General features: G+C 42.9%; 1 long non-coding RNA gene across 4 annotated transcripts; it reads right to left on the bottom strand.

The window, feature by feature from the left end:
* Positions 1-695: 695 nt before the first annotated feature.
* Positions 696-13,303, bottom strand: LOC135313791 (uncharacterized). 4 transcript variants are annotated; one of them, XR_010373289.1, is made up of 6 exons: positions 13,079-13,303; positions 11,626-11,801; positions 9,324-9,442; positions 8,455-8,537; positions 2,627-2,768; positions 696-1,085 (listed from the first exon to the last, which is right to left on the bottom strand). It is a non-coding gene; the product is annotated as an uncharacterized LOC135313791 (long non-coding RNA). The 4 variants fall into 4 exon arrangements; XR_010373287.1 differs by having other exon boundaries at positions 2,627-8,537; positions 11,626-11,854; XR_010373288.1 differs by having other exon boundaries at positions 2,627-8,537; positions 11,275-11,801.
* Positions 13,304-14,316: the final 1,013 nt, after the last annotated feature.

The raw sequence follows: 14,316 nt of genomic DNA, 5'->3' as shown, positions 1-14,316 counted from the left end.
GGCTGTGGGAGAGGGGGTGGATGTGAATGAAAACCATGGCGGGTCACCTTTTGGCTAGATAGCTTGAAGCAGAAACTGTAAACAGAACGATTAGTTACATGCAATCCCAGCAGAAATTCCTGAGGGAGACCAGATCTAGCTGATGTGGAACAACCAGTGAGGAGCCAGGGGAGCTGCGCTTGGCGCAGGAAGGTTGGAAAGACCCGTGTTATTCACGCGGCAGAGCTCGGTACCCGTGCTCAGCTGGCACCGCTGGGCCTCGCTCATCGGCTTCCTGCAGCTGAAGATCCAGCCCAGCCCATGAAAGCACAGCTCCGCTCCTCTGGCACACGGCGGTGCGAATGCTTAGCAGAGGCTTCGAGGATAACCTCCTCAAAAGCAGCACTGCAGCCAGATGTGTGCCTCGGGAGAACATCTGGGTGCTTGGCAGAGTATTGGAGGTGCACCCATGGCTTAATGTCTTCTGTAGCGCCAGACCTCAGGTGTGCTGTGTGCGGCACTTCCAGGTGCACAAGTAATGGTTTTCTCTCTTTGAGAACTGAGATTTTAGTAAAAATCATATCTTTACTCACCAAAGAAAAAAAAAATATTAAGAGTGCATTTCGTAGTGCTGCTAAAAGAAAGTGGTTGAGACTTGTCAGCAAACATGGTAAAGCGTTGCCCTGACGTGAGGTTGCTGTGATCACCAGAAGCGGTTCACGGGATGCAAACCCAGTTGATACACCCCCAAAAAAGTCAGTTCAGGGAGGCTGCCTCTGCACTGCCCAACTTACACAAATGCTCTACCTCATCATTTATTATCGTCGCCTTCCCCTTTATAAAAAAAACCCAAACAAACAAACCTGGCAGGCCACGGCTCTGGGATTTCTCCCTTCCTGTTAAAATGCTTACCGTTCATTGCTGTTGGCATTCATTGCAGACTGTCACAAATCACTAATCCCACCCGGTGCTCCCAAGCGTTTCACAGTTCCTCAGTATCTCAGCCCTGTTATCTCCCAAATAAGGCCTTTTTCACAGGGCAGAATTCTGTACGTTCTGCTGTTCTCTTTGACATGTCCAATTTCAGTTCAGCAATAATGTTCTCCCTGGACCAGTGACAGCGCAAACCAATGATTAGACAGCAAGCAAAATACTGATTTTTTTTTTCAGAATTAAAGTGTTGTAGAGAAACACATTTTAAATAGCAGCCTAATTTCCTTGCCATCCTGGGCGGCAAATTTCAAAATACTATCTATACTGAACTGAATATGTCTTTAGAGCAACGATCAATATCATATTTGCCAAACGAGGGGTATATCACAAACATGCCTGTGACGATACATTAAGCATTTATAAGAATAAAATAATCATTTAAATGATTAAGTGATGATTCCATAACTTTTTCTGCATAATTACAGGGTTTTGTATCTGTTACATATACCAGCATAAAAAACCTAACGTTTTTGATGTCAGGCTAGGTTGCAGTCTGGCAAACTGAAGTATTAAAAAAATATGAGCCGTTTCTTCTCCAAACCCTGTGTTTTGATTAAAAGCCATTATGCAAAATATTTTTGGCTTCTTTTGATGCGCTAATATGTTTTGATTTCTGTTGGTTTTTTACTTAATTGGTGAGGGTACACTTGATTCACACTTTTAAGCTTGTTTCTGCAGTCTTGAGGGATAGAACTTATTTTTTAATGGCTAATGAGATTCTCATAAAATTCACATGACCGAAGGAGCTGGGTGTTTGGGGTTTTTTTTAGGAAACATCAAATACAATAATAATCATAATAAAATGATGAGTACTGGAAACTAAAAAAAAAACAAACCCAAATGCAAGAGTCCTAGTTCTTACTTTGGATGATATTGCATCTCTTTTTGACCTTAGCACTGCTAAGGGCTATATTCATGTGCCATGTGTATAATTCTAACTAGTGCCTTAAATCTAAATCCAAAACCCTAAACTGGGCATTAGCTCTAACTTAGTCTCTGACTATGAATGACAAACGTTACTATCCACCAGCCTTTCCTCCAGGGGCAGAGTGAAGACAGTGAAGATTTTTCTCGAGCTATGTGATCTCAGTTAGGCTACGTGTTACTGTCAGGATGTTTATTATATGCCGAAGTATGATTAATTTTTAGGTTTTGAACATAAACCTGCTAGAAAATACATTTAACATGCAATTATTTACATTTATTATCGCAAAAGGCAGTCTTTAACTTTAGGAGTGTGAGTAGGTAATCTCACACTTTAATCCATCCCAGCATGTGCCGTGTTCCCAAACTCAGACTGGGATCACTGGAAGCCATTTCCTATTCTGCCAGCAGAATTAACCCTGGGTCGGGTTAAAGACAGAAAGCGGCAGATTGTAGACTGAAGAGCTATTGTGTCAATCCCTAGTTATTTTATTAAATTTGGTGAGGGCAAGTGTATGTATAACCCAGAGTACGTTAGTTAATCTGGTCAGTGCCAATCTGCCTGTGAGTGGCCCAAATTACTGTAATTCAGATGAAGTCGCAGCACTTCAATATGATGAAGGGCTTTTTTCTTTTTAGCAGCTGTTTATCAAAGATACACACAGCCAGCTGTGATGAATTTTCAATTTATTTTAAGAGTGCTACTGATTTAGAAACAAAGTTTAAATACCGTGCCACCAGACCCTGCGGGGTTTAATGCCCAAATTCACATTGTCTCTTTTGTGTCTTGCAGTTTCTGGTTGGGAATAGAGGCTAATTGCAAAGTTGCTGTTGGTTAACCTCTTGGTTTGGAGTCAGAGGACGTTCATCACCTTTCCAGAAGAAAAAAATAACACAGAAAAGGATGGTCATGTAAAGGATATTAAAACACAGCAATGGTTAGAATTTCACTTGGCGCTGCTGAGGGTCATCCTCGGGTGAAAAAAAACGAGGTTTGGGTGCTGGTTACCTGAGACAAGTACATTAATTACAGGTGCAGTTCTCAGCAAACGGTGGTTGCAAACAAACACCAACCTCCCTCTCGACAGTCATTCATACCCACAAAACAGAATATATGTGCTACCAAAAAGTTGTCCCTACCCCCCCAAAATACACCATTTGGTCAGTTTGCTATTTAATCGTGGTATTTTCCTCCCATTTTCTCAGCATATGTGCTCCTGTGTCCACTTCCCTACTATCCCCTAGTATGTGACTGGTAAGAGGATAAAAGAAGAGGAACCAATGGCAACTATACTAATAAAATCTTCACCATGTAAAATGCCAAAGCTCATTTACATCCCTCAGCTCCCTTCTGTCTCGGCACTAGTTGAGAGAAAATAGGTTGTCAGAATGTAGAAAGAGCCAATGCACACTGTCTTCTCCACCTACATACTTGAATTAAGTGGAAAATTAAATTAATCTACTGCATTGCTGGGATAAGAGGCACTAGATGGTGCTGTAACCTACACTTTTGCAGATTTTGTTTCTTTGTGTGAATTAACCAGTCATCTGTGCTGCACTGTTAGCTTTGGGATTTCTGTTTCAAGGGGGTTCACAGCAAACAATGGAAGAGTTTGATCTCTGACCCAATCCCTTTAAATTAGGTTTTTGTGTGTTTCTGCAACGTACCGTTTTGCCTACTTCTGTTTAAAAAGTAGTCTGGACAGTCTAATTAAAATAGGGAAAGTTCTGTATATGTATGTCATTGATTTCTAGTCTGCCAATAAATTGGCTTGTTATAGCCACAAACCTGCTAGTTCTAGGCAGAACAAAGTAATACGTCTCAGTATTTAAAAATAAAAAGTGACTTTCAACCTTTAGACAATTTATTAAATACTGACAGTAAGAAAGAAGTTATGAGACAAAATCTATACTTTAGAGATGAAAAAAAACCCAGTTACAACAAATACCTGAAGCCACCTTCATACCACCAGCCAGGCAGTCCCGACACTAAGGACACTCGCCATCTCCACATGCCCAAGGAAATTCCTGGCCTTTCAGCTCAATCAGCACAAGTTACCAGTGGAGCTTCACTACTCCCTCCGTCACAGCTTTGTTGCACAAATTCGGAAGCCATGCCAGGCGATGCGGGTATTGCCTGCCGCCCGAAGCACGGAGCACGGCATTGAAGTGGGGGCAGGAGTTGGGTGCGGTACTTCCAGTCCAAGGCCGTCAGGGACTAGAAACTTGTCTCAACGTTGTTGGCGGGCAAGTTTCACTACTAAAGCCTGATCGCTCCAGCAGCTGAGCGGAACAGTTTAATCACCGATCAACCCGGCAGGAATGTGCACCCTGTTATCTCAGAGCGCTCCCCTCCGCGCATACGCCCGGGGGGCCCAAGGCCGACTGGCAACATATGGAGGGGGCTTGGACCCTCTAGAACTTTCAAGCACCTTCTAGCAACAGTACTGGGCATGCGCCCCACTGCCGAGTGGGAGGCAGGGGTATGCAGAGCAGTTACTGACTGTGCAAGAGAGCAACCTTAGAAAAGGGGAAACCAGCAGAGACGACGGGGGCACGTTCTGGAACATCTCCCCCTCCACCAGCTTCAAAGATGCATCGGATGCCCAGACTCACCGCCTGGACCGGCCAGTCTGCCGCGGACCCCCGTGGTGATAGCTATTGCAACAGTCCCGCTCGCTCCCTCCCTCCGTCCCTCTCATTCCCTTTTTCACCTTTTTTTTTTCTCTTTCTTTGCTTTTCTCTCCTGTATCTATTTCTGGCTAAATAAAGCAACTTGGCACTTGACTCTGTTTTGAGTCTTAATTCTGTTTCCGAGAATGTAAAAGGAACCTAGTCATGGTAAAACATTGGAGTTAATCAGAAGTTAAGCCCAGCCGCCCCCAACCTCCCAGAATTATCTGAGGTCGGTTGGAAAGCAAGGGGGTTTAACCTCTGCCAAACTGTTCAGCCCAACAGTGGATCGTGACAAAGGCCCTGGTACACACACCCAGGAAACGGGGAGAAAAACCTTCTTTTAATTGTAAAACCAGAACGGACCGTAAGCTGTCAGCTTCGCATATACCAGGTTATCAAATTTGCCATCCCAAAACCACTACATCATCAGAGTTGTCCATTTCAATATTAAATGTGCTCTGAAAGAACACAGACAGTGGAGTAAGGCAATTCCAAATGCGAAAAAAAAATATCAGTGATGGACAGGAGAACTGTTCTAGAAATAAGTGTGGTTGGACAACGCTTGGGAAGTTAAAGAGCAGCAGATGACTATCATGAAACAGCTAACGCTTCAGTTGGCATTCTAGTAAGAACAGGGCATATTTATGACTCTTTTTAAATATTTGCTGCCTAGGTCAGGCTAGCATGACAAATGAGCAGCTCTGAATATGCAAAAGGCTTTCAGACAAAGAGCCTATTAGCCAAACATGCCTATTACTATGCGTAGAAGCAAATTCTCTTGCCAGTGAACTCTTGCCAAGTAGCAAACTATTTGGCATGTGTGCAAAGCCCATATTCAACACAAGTGACAGACAGCATGGCATAGAAAGCAAATGTGACTATAAACAGAAATTTGGTTCAATAAAGAGAATAGAAAGTGAGGAGAAACTCCATTTTAGGTAACGCTAGCTGGAAGGGTATACCAAATCAGAGACCCCACGTCCTTTAGGCGTAATGCCTCTACATAAATCCAGAGCTTCCAGACAGCTTAGAGATGAGTGTACCCTTCTGAGAAAAGGGGCCAAGACCTGCTCCTGTGTGACTGCTGCTCTTACAAATAGAGCCGTAACTCAGTGTTGTCGATGGGCAGCTTTACAGTTGCCGATGTGAATTAAAGATGGGCCCTAAAGCCAGATGCTGGGCTGCTCCAAACACTCCCTCTGTGGCTGCGGGGAACTGCGCTTTGAAGACACCTTCAGAAGCACCAGTGGGAAAAGAGCAGTAGTGTTGAGCAGAGCTCTGGTTACACCATGCTGATGTGAGTGAGAGCTTGAAAGCAACAAATTCTGTTAGGGGCTTTTAACCTGCTCTGGAAACCACTGAGGTTTGCACTGCTCCTGGGCCACCACAAGATGTGTCCATAGCTTTCAGATGTAGGTTAGCACAGGCCTGGCGTGTCCGCAGCTGGTGTAAGCAGCAAGGATTTATCAGAGGTAAGGGCCTGATTTTTCTTTTGATTTTTTCCATAACAAAATTTTTGGTTGTCTTTGTGTTAATTAGGTGGCAAGATCTTTAGCCAGCATAAACAAGGGTAGCTCCATTGAGTCTTACTAGCTATAACATTTCTTTTTCTTTCTCCATTGTTCTTATTGAATCTGTCAGCACCTGTCTTAGCACAAAGATCAATCTATATATAGTTCTAGACAGCATTGCCAAAGAAGATCCAAGTGGCCCTGTCTGAGCAGGAGTTTATGTAGAGCTCACTGCAACAATCCCAGCGCGAGCAGTGTCAGTTTTATACATGTGCATATTAACCAACAGAGACAATTAAATTGTTTCCATATGTTATGTAAAATAATGTGAATGGCTTTCTATATATTTAGATAGAGGTAACTAGTTAATAAATTTTACTTAGGTTTAAAATACAGAGTCCTAAGTATAAGTTAAAAGCACTATCCTTCTTGCACTGTGTATATAGAGCATGCTACTTCCATTACCCATGCAGGAAAATCACTCAGCACTCCAGAAGGTTCAGGGAAGTCAATATGGCAACATTTACATCAATATTGTCCTTAATCTTGGGGAAAATATTCTTGATACTGTCGGAGCCTTTTGCTGGCTTCACATGGCTGCAGTTTGTCTTGGGGAAGAAGGCACATAACCTCAGCAGATGATGGCAGTGAAAACGGATTACCGAGTCAGAGCTGCCATTGACAAAGAGTGAGAGAGACACAGCAAAGGCTTGGAAACCAAGACCTTTCTGAGGTTTTTTTCATCACAAAGTACTGAAATTTAGCAGAGACTGGGTACGCTTTCTTTGTAGTCTGCTTACTTAGGTTTCCTCCCTTTCTAGAGCTGAAAGTTATATTGTTAACATCATTCCCTAAGTTTTTTTAGTAGTGGTACTGAGTATTGCATCACTCCAATCCCAAAGTGGTTGCACTGCAAAGGTGGTGGGAAAAAACATACGCTATACATAATGGACATAAACTACATGTAATGGACATAAATGTCAAACTCTGCTGGATTTCTGCCTGGGCTAGCAGAGGAATAGGCACTCTAGACATGCTCTTATGATTTTGAAGTTCTCATTTTGCTCTTGCAGGACGTCCATCGTCCTTGACCCTCCCATAGGGTAGGGCAGGCTAGGTTCCGTAGGTAATGGCATATTAGGCATAGTGAGACTAGCTGTACGTTCTGTCTGCCTTGATGTGTTTTTTACCATCTCCTGATGTGATGCGTCAGAACATTCACACTCTGAAAGAAATCTCAGAAAACCCTTTAACTGCTTTTCAGCCTCTTTGAAGAACATGGGAGACATGAGAGAGCTGGAAAATCACAGAGAATCTGGCCTTACGACTCGGATTGGCCACGCCAGCTATACCGCGCTCATGCCAGTGTATACTATATCAGTATATCAGTATATCAGAGCTGCAACCTTCATGTCGCACACCAGTTTCAGCCATGCAGATTGATGACAATGCCAGTCTTGCTCTCATGGCATTACACAGCATGGGAACCTGTGACTATGTCCTGGTACAGCAGAGCCCCCTCGGGAGGGCAGGTACAGCCTAGAGAGGTGCTCAGATTCCCCTGCTGCCCCACCGTTAAAACCCATCCAGCTGCCGGTTTCGTCTCTGTTGGAAGGAAGGAAAGAATCCTGCTGCCGACTGTATGGGTAAGGAAACTTCTGCCAGATAACCTCTCTCATGTACAAAACTACTTATAGAGTAGTATTTTCCCTTTACTAGCATAACCGTCACATTAAGACGACTCCTCTACCCGAGAGAATGTCCTAGCGAAGCTCCAAACTGACTATCAGCTTTAAGGGAGTTCAGATAAAGTGACGGTGAAAACCTCCGCTGGGAATGGGAGAAAAACGTACCTTCTGAGAAATGGAAATTCTCACTCTGCACAAGATGTTTCAGGTATTCGATTACCAGTAGGTCCAGGGTACTAGCTGAATATTCAGCTGACATCAAATTAGCTCTCAATTGAGAGTTTTATTGTGTTTGTGCATTCAGAGTGCAGGCTCTGTGTGTGCTAGTCAAAGTTCAAGAGGTCTGGATGAACGTATGGGTGAATATACACAACACAGGTCCGAGATTCCACGTAGGAAGTAGTTATCGCAAAGCTCATAGAAAAGATGCCTCCATCGAAGGATTTCATAAGCAAATAAATAATTATTTTAAAAATCTTCTACACATCAACCCTAAGATTTGTTTAATGACTAAAATACCAGATACAGCAGAGAGATTAAGGAAACAGACATGCTAATAATATACACAGTGATACATAAAAAAGCAGTAATCATATTTTAAGCTGTTATCTAATTGCAGAGGATACAGCATTGCAGGAAAAAATAGCAATTCAGCCCTCAGAGTTACCACACCAAATTTTCACCTTGTTTAAGGGCAGATGTACACCGATTCCAAACGGCAACAGAAGCTTTCAAACCATCACAGCTCATTTGTAAGGATAATTACCTGTAAATAGTAAGGTTATTAACGTTATTAGTTGAATATCGCTATCTATCAAGCATGAAAAATTGATCAAAGTAGCAGTTCTGCTACTGAAGTCCCTCTAAGGATTAATTTCCTTCAATGGCTGAGTGTTTAAGGAGATTTTCAGCAATATATCGTATTTTGTTGGCCATTCACAAAACAGTTGATTTTCTACAATGTTCCAAATCACCGTAAGTAAGTTCTACATTTTAAAACGCTAATACCTCCTCAAAATATGTAATTGATTTCACGCTCCACTAGTTTTAAGACCCTCAAGAAGTCAACAAATGCTTCTACAATGAACTGACCTCCATTTAATGACCTCTCATTATCAATGGCAAATAGGAATAGTAACAACCAACACAGAGATACAGATTAATAAGCTCTAGTCCAAATTTCCAGGTAAATACCCATTTTTTGCCCCCTTTTCATTCATTCTATTTAATGTAAATTGAATATTGTAGGTTCTTACTGGGCTTAAATATATATTGTCTAAATACGTATCATACAGCTAGGCATGGCTTTCTTCAGTGTTTTTTCAATAATATATTTTGTACACATAATTTTTTCAGCCTTTAGTTAAACAAACTAGAATAGAGGCCAATTCATTTTGTCTTCGCCTAAATTTCTGAAAATTCAGTTAGTCGATTAATCTGTTATTACAAATACAGACATATAAGCAATTTACTAATGGCTTTGGAAGATCATAGGATAGAAAATTGTATTCTCTCATTTTAGATTTTCTATTGTTTTCTTAAAGCCCCTTACCACGCATTCCATATTGTGGAAGGCAAATCTAAGGCACAAAAGGCGTGAGACTGCTAAACCACTGCTGAAGTCAGGTAAAACGTCATTGCACTGTTCTTTGAAAACCGTCCCCACAGCACCTGCAACATAAGGAAATGAAAAATGGGAGAGAGTGTTAAGCTAAGTGGCCTTTTGGAAAGACGGAGTGAAAGCTATACAAATGACGTATTGTGGGGTCAGCTAAATGCAGGGTTTTCTGTGGTTTCTTTATGTTTTGTTCTTCCCCCAGATAAGAAGGGATTGAAATAAAAAGAGGCCTGACCAGAAATGTTTTCACTGACTGACTTAATCATTAGGGTCTGACACTCAAATGGAAGAAGACTAGCCATTTTATAAAATGCAAAATGGAATAATTCCCTTTTAATGTCCTATTTATTAGGAGCTGAAGAAGGCTTAGTTAGAGAAAAGAAGCCTTGTTTCCCCTGAGTGCATGGATCACATCTAATTGTATTCAGCCCAGACCGGCCACGACAGCGAGAGGAAGGAGAATCAATATTGCAACGGAGACGCCTTCCCCATTACATTTCAGAGATGTTTACCGTTCGTAAGAAAAAGGTACTTTCTGCATAAGTAGTCTAGAAACACAACAGGATTTTATCGCTGGGAGCCAGGAACACAGGTTTAGAAAGTTAATGACAATTTATAGGTTTCCTTGTCGGAAACGCTGCAAGTGCACCGGAGCCGACTGACTTCATATCGAGTGCGTTACGCCCCGTGCTAGGACCCGCTGGAGTAACTGGTTTTAGCATAGATGGTTCAGCGGCTTCACACTGCGTCCGCTTTCTTGCTCTTTCCAACGGTTTTATTTTTGGGAGCAACTCTGCAACATTTCCCAATGCAGCTTCTAAAAGCAGTGGGTTCCAGGATATTTTTAATGAGAAGCTCCCTTCATCTTCGAACCCAACCATAGTTAGTTAAGAGACCTCCTTCCAGCTGCCTTAGAATTGTTCAGAAGAGGACAAATTGTATGTGAAACAGCTTTGCTGATCTCAAGGCATCTGGGGGCTGATTTCCAAGGGAAATTCCAGCTGGCAACTGCTGCAAGAGTCTGGGTCCCTAAGACCATCAGAAAGTACAAGTGGGTTGGAAACAAGATTAAAATTGTAGCCTGATGTTGTTTAAATCTAGCCAAAACAATGCAGTTCTGCATTCCATAACCAGCTAAATGTAACCTCTCTCCATTCGTTGGCACTCACTTCAAGGCTGAGCAGTCACTGCATGCAAATAAACCCTGCACTTCACCAGAAACAATAGTCTGCAAAAGTCGCATTCAAACAAGAAAACTGCTACATTAAACAGACCTGCTGTTAGTTATCCCTGACACGTATTGTCTGTAGCATATATATATAGCAAACACTGCAGATCTCACAGCCATTCTTGACTAAATTAGATTGCAATGTTTATGATTTCGTTAATTACAAAAGAACTAAAGGCTGCCATTCAAAGGAGACATTAATTTAAATTATTACAGTGCTTTGACGGGAGTTTCGCTCTCCAAGGCTGTTAGGCAAGCCTTCCTTTCCAACTGCAGCCTGGAAACAGTTACAGCCCTGTGTAACACCTTTAGCAATAATCTGGAGGAGGCATTCCTGTCAAGTTCACAGATGGCATCAAATCGGGAGGACTAGTCAATGTGCTTTTAATTCAGAGAGATATAAACACTGGAGGAACAGGCTGACCATAAACTTACAAACTCAACAAGAATGCGTGCGAAGTTGGGTGCCTGGGAAGGAGTAACACCTTGCAGTAACTCGGGCTGAAGGCTGGCCAGGTGGGGAACAGCCCTGCCGAGGGTGACCTGGGGTCCTGGCACACAGCAAGCTGAGCCTGAGCCGGCAGCAAGCCCTGGCAGCCGCAGCCAGCAGCATCCTAAGCTGTATTAGCAGGAGAACTGCTCGATGGAAGCGCTTACCCGCCTTTATCCAGCACTCCTTAGACCCGGCCTACAATACTGCACCCACCGCGGGACTCCCCCGCCCAGGCAAGGCGCGGATAAACGGGTGCACGTTCGGCAGAGGCCCACCAAGCCGGCCAGGGTGTGGAGCACGCGAGGAGCGGCCGTGCGCGGCTGCTTGATGCTGCCACAGTCGTGGCGATGCAGCATGCTTCTCACCCCTGCGTCAGGGCAACGGCAGAGGTAGAGAAAGCGCTAGTTTCCATTAATGCATGAGGGTATCGTTTGCCAGAGACAGAACCAGCAGGTACAGTCAAATATTCCTGGGGCATTTCGGGTTTTTTCCTTATGGGAAGTTTCAGTACTTACTTCAGTACTTGCAGTAGTTTCTGGACCAAAGGCAATCGCAGACGGTGAGATACAGGCGTATTTGTAATATTTCTGTTGTTGTCGTTGGACTCATTGAACCTGTAAGCTGCGATCGGTCCAGTAAGTGGTTTGGGGAACTGCACAAGGAGGGAAATGAGCAGCTCACGGACGGGGCCCTGGAGGTGCAGAGACAAACACTGAGATATCACCGAAATTTTCAAGCAGATTCCTACCGGAGAAATGCAGAAGAAAGCCAGCAGATGATTAGTGGGAGACAAAAGAAAGCACATTCAAGAACACTGCTGTTGCAGAGGAGCAGAAATTTTGACCAGCCGTATTCCTGAGTCGCCTGAATAAAAAGGACTGAGCCTAAAGACTGTATGCAGGGTGACCGTCTCAGTTTTCTGCAACAGAATCAAAGGCAAAGAATCTATTCCATTGACAAAATAATTAAATTATTAATAACTGCACGCATATAAGTTCAGGACTGAATGATATCAATTAAATTTAATTAACATCTGTGCAATGCTTTGAGGGCATAAAATGTCATGTAAGTCTAAAGAACTCTTCGAATTAATCCTATTAATCCTATTTTTAGGATTTATTAATCCTAAACCAGTTTTTTGCTGCATTAACAGGCTGCTAACCGTGCATATCTCCATAGGCAAAGTCGGGTGGCACTCCGAAGTTTTAGGCTGACTGGTAATTCTTTTGTATGGAAAAATAAATTTTTTTCCTGAAATCAAGTTCCACTTGAAACTGGCAGTAATAAGCAAATCAATATTGATGACATGTTTTAAATAACCATATTCTTTGTATCGCTATTGATTCTAGCAGGACTGACTAAAGAAAGGATATACATAAATACACCAAAAAAACGAAGACTTGGATATTAATGTCATCTTTCATCACTGTAGGCACTAATATGGCTGGAAAGTATTGATTACCTTAAAAGCCCCTAATAACTACAGAACTATTGGCTTAATATTTTCTCTAATCCTCCATGAAATTTTACAGTAAGTCCTGATGTATTTTCTGTTAAGGGTTTTAGGGCTGAACTATATCATGTCCTTATCTGAAGTGTCAGCTCTAAGGCTTACACTGCAGTTGATGAGAACTACGTTAAAGGTGAGCAATAACTCCGAAGATTTAAGTATGGTTTCAGGGGCTTTGGAAATAGATGCATCTTCTAGTGTATATTATTCTATAACTTTTGTCTTTTAAGTAATCTTTATAATTAGGGAATAATATAAATTTATTCAGTGGAAACGTTGGTCCTGTTCATAATTACTCAACTATGGCTGTTCTGAAAATTCCCTCCTCACAGGACAAGTATCTCGACAGCCATTTTTATTGCTTCTTGTTTTCCTATCACTAATGCGCTCACAATCTAGTTTTCTAAAACTCCAATATTTATCAAAGTTAGATAAAGAAAGAGTGAAAAAAGACTTACCCAAACATTTGAACTCCCCAGATCCCATTAAAGTGAGTGGATGATTGTTTTTTGGGTTTTTTTTTGGTTGGTTTGGGGTTTCGGTTGGTTGGTTTGCATTCCTAGTTTACCGAAGCGAAGCTTATCTGCAAGGCCCATTTACATCTTTACTTTCACTATGTTTAGTATCAGAGTCTTACAGGCTCCAGCCGAAGGCACGGACGCCATCGTACCAGATCCTGCCGTGTCCCGTAGCAAACAGAGAGATTTTTCAGCCTAGTTCACGTTTGGCTTCGATTCCGCGGGGCCGGGTGAACACGATAAGCAGCCGCGGCGTTGGCAGTCGAGCCACCAGCCAGGCTGCGCTTCCCCCTGCGCCTCCGCCCTGCGGCGGAGAGAACAACGCAAAGTGGCGAAGAGTCACACCGGTGCGTGCTTAATTTTTGGCGATCCTTTCAGCAGCGGATCCCGACGCGAGTTCATCCGCTGTGCCGAGCTCATCAGAGAGCCGCGGCTTCGACTGCAGCTCAATGCACCCCGTTAACGCCGGTGGGTTTGCAGCCCCCCCATGGATGCTGCAGCAGAAGCAGCTGTGCCTGAGGCACCTTTGGGCTGTGTTTGCACTGACCCGACTTTAATACCACATTCCTAACCCCAAAAAAACCTGTTCAGCCCTTCTACCACTATAAATCTCGCCCAGGTCCAAACCACCGACACGGAGGAAAGTTTTGCTTGCCCTCAGTAATCCCCTGAGCTCACTTCAATACATTTCAAGCGTATTTACAGAATTACCTTCAAGATATTGCTACATAACACCAGAATTACATGAAAATCTCTTTGCTTTGTCAAAAAAGATAAAAGACTTTGATTAAGAACTAGTTGAAAGACTAGTAAAAGAAGAGAAGCGCAGTTATAAAGCTCCTTCTAACTCACATCCTCACATCACTTGACCAGCGTATCGGGGCCCTACTGGGTTAACTCATATTTCCCAAGACCTCTTTATATAGAGAAGATGATACGTGATGGGATCCAGCAAAGCAGAACAGACATTTTTTCCCTTGCCTCCAGTAAAACTAAGGACATCTCTTGATCCCATGGGTTACATCTAATCTTTAGTGATTGTTTTTGGCTCGATCCTAAAGTCACTTCTTTGTGGAGCTATCTTTATTAGAGGAGCAGTCTCATTAAAACAAACGGGCTGGCACGGGCAGGTTATTGACGTGCTTTTTTGCAGGGCGAGGGCCCAGCTCCTCAAAGCC

This window comes from Phalacrocorax carbo, chromosome 6, assembly GCF_963921805.1.
Source record: "Phalacrocorax carbo chromosome 6, bPhaCar2.1, whole genome shotgun sequence".
Classification (NCBI taxonomy): Eukaryota; Metazoa; Chordata; class Aves; order Suliformes; family Phalacrocoracidae; genus Phalacrocorax; species Phalacrocorax carbo.
Note: the sequence above shows the minus strand (reverse complement) of the source record. Positions and strands in the feature narration are given on the sequence as shown.